This window comes from Notothenia rossii (assembly GCF_949606895.1).
Source record: "Notothenia rossii genome assembly, chromosome: 2".
Lineage (NCBI taxonomy): Eukaryota > Metazoa > Chordata > Actinopteri > Perciformes > Nototheniidae > Notothenia > Notothenia rossii.
In genome coordinates, this window is record NC_136904.1 from 91,615,228 (window position 1) to 91,617,312 (window position 2,085).

The window sequence follows — 2,085 nt, forward strand, 5'->3', positions numbered from 1 at the left end:
CATTGTTTATTTCATTTACTGAGGTTTTAACCATTATTTACAACATGTGTCCATAAGCAGTGGAATAATAGGATATCTCTAGGTCATTAAACTGTCTTAAATGATGTTTGAACATATTAATACAAAAAATAGGCTATAGAAAATGTTTGATTGTGTATTTCAGCAGAGCGGGGGGTCACGGAGCTGCTGGACCTGGAGGGGCTGACCTGGGGTCAGTAGGACATCATCTGGGCTGCTTTAGGGGAAGAAGGAGAATATAAACTATTATAATCACAGCTAATAAGATTAGAAAACTAATATTGTTTAGAATCGATCTATACAACATGCTGTTGTTCATTTAAAAAACATATTGTTTTATTAGTACAGAAAGATTAAGACTTATTTTAAATATGATATAATATGATTAAATCACATCAGCTATTTAATGTACTTGGCTAATGTACAACCCTGTGTTTTGCCCAAAATACCAAAAATACCTCATCTGCACTTTTCCCCATTAAAAAATGAATTGTTATCAATACTTTTAGATGTAAATGGTTTATTGTATCATAACTATGGGTCTCTGAAACAATCAGACTTTTAGCACTCTTTTTCCCGCAGAAACAACTTTAAACCATCAGTGTCACTATTGTTGGGATGTAGGAATGTGCCTGTGTCTGGTGTGGAGCCTCCCTGAACTTTAAATCAATTGATTTGCCTTTACTCATCGTATTTTCTACTGTTAATGCACTGTGCTCATGTCGGGTGATGCGCTCCCTGGAGCCCTCCTGTGGGGGCTGGTTATGAATCAGAGGAGGAGCTGCAGACAGGGAGGGAAGTTGAAAGTGAAAGTATGAAGTCAGACTTGTCAGACTGCCAGACGCCATTTTACAGCTCGACACGAGGAGAACAACAGGGTGAGTGTTAACACATTTATTATTTACTCTGTCAAACTGGATGTCAGAAAATAACTTATTGGTTAACAATCTGCGTCCTAGAGTCCAATGAGACTTCTGCAAGTGTTGTACACTTTTATTATTTCCTGTTTTCTGATTCATTAGAGTTACATAACATGTGACAGCCCAGCGCAGTCAAAAAGGAGAGCGGCCTGTCTGAAGCCTGACTGATTTAATGTATTTTAACTGTGTGTGTGTGTGTGTGTGTGTGTGTGTGTGTGTGTGTGTGTGTGTGTGTGTGTGTGTGTGTGTGTGTTTGTGTGTGTTACTGGTTTATCTCTCAGACTGGAGAAGATGAATGATTTAAAAGATGAGGAAGAGGACACATCTTCAGTCTCCAGCTGTCTGTCTCTGAAGAGTAACCGGTCTATGGGTCGTCTTCCAGTCTTCAGTAATGAACCTGGACCCTCAGAGACAAAGTAAGAGTCTCTACTGTAAACTGACCTGAAGAGGATCCAGTTTTGATGTAATCTAATATATTAAACTGTTCTTTAATGATATCATGTGAGCAGTTTGTAAAGGGAAAACGCAGCAGAGTAAGCTAACATTATCTAAGGATATTTCAATATGCAATTATATTATCATTGTATCTGTGTATAAAATGGTTTTAAATAGCAACAATGTTGATAAATACTGATTTAAAAACTATATATATTGTCCAAAACATTATTGAACTACTTGGGCATATCTATGATATGTCTTTTTAAGATGTTTATTAATAATAGTGATAACCTGGTGAGCTGGTTGTGTTTAGCATTAGCAGATAAAACAGTGTTTTGTGAAATCACATGTAGAGTCAATGCAAAGACCCAGATCCGTGCCTGGCAACACGAAGGAAGTGAAGATGTTAAATTCATGTCACCTGCGTATTCGTGCAGCGTGACACATTTCAACTTGAGTGTAAAGTTTGTGACGCTCCGTTACAAAAAGCTGTCAGTGTTGAGATTGTGCTCCTGTGGTCTCTGACGGTCTGAGGGGAATCAGAGAGGAGAACAGAGCTCTACAGCAGCTCATATTCAATCAGGGTTATTCATGTTCCTGTATTAACCAGAGACTGTCTGTGGTGCTTACAATATAGTGACTGCTGTACGTATGACTTCATGAAGTTACTCTGAGTGCTGATGGAGCAGCTAATGTTAGCCTAGCTTTA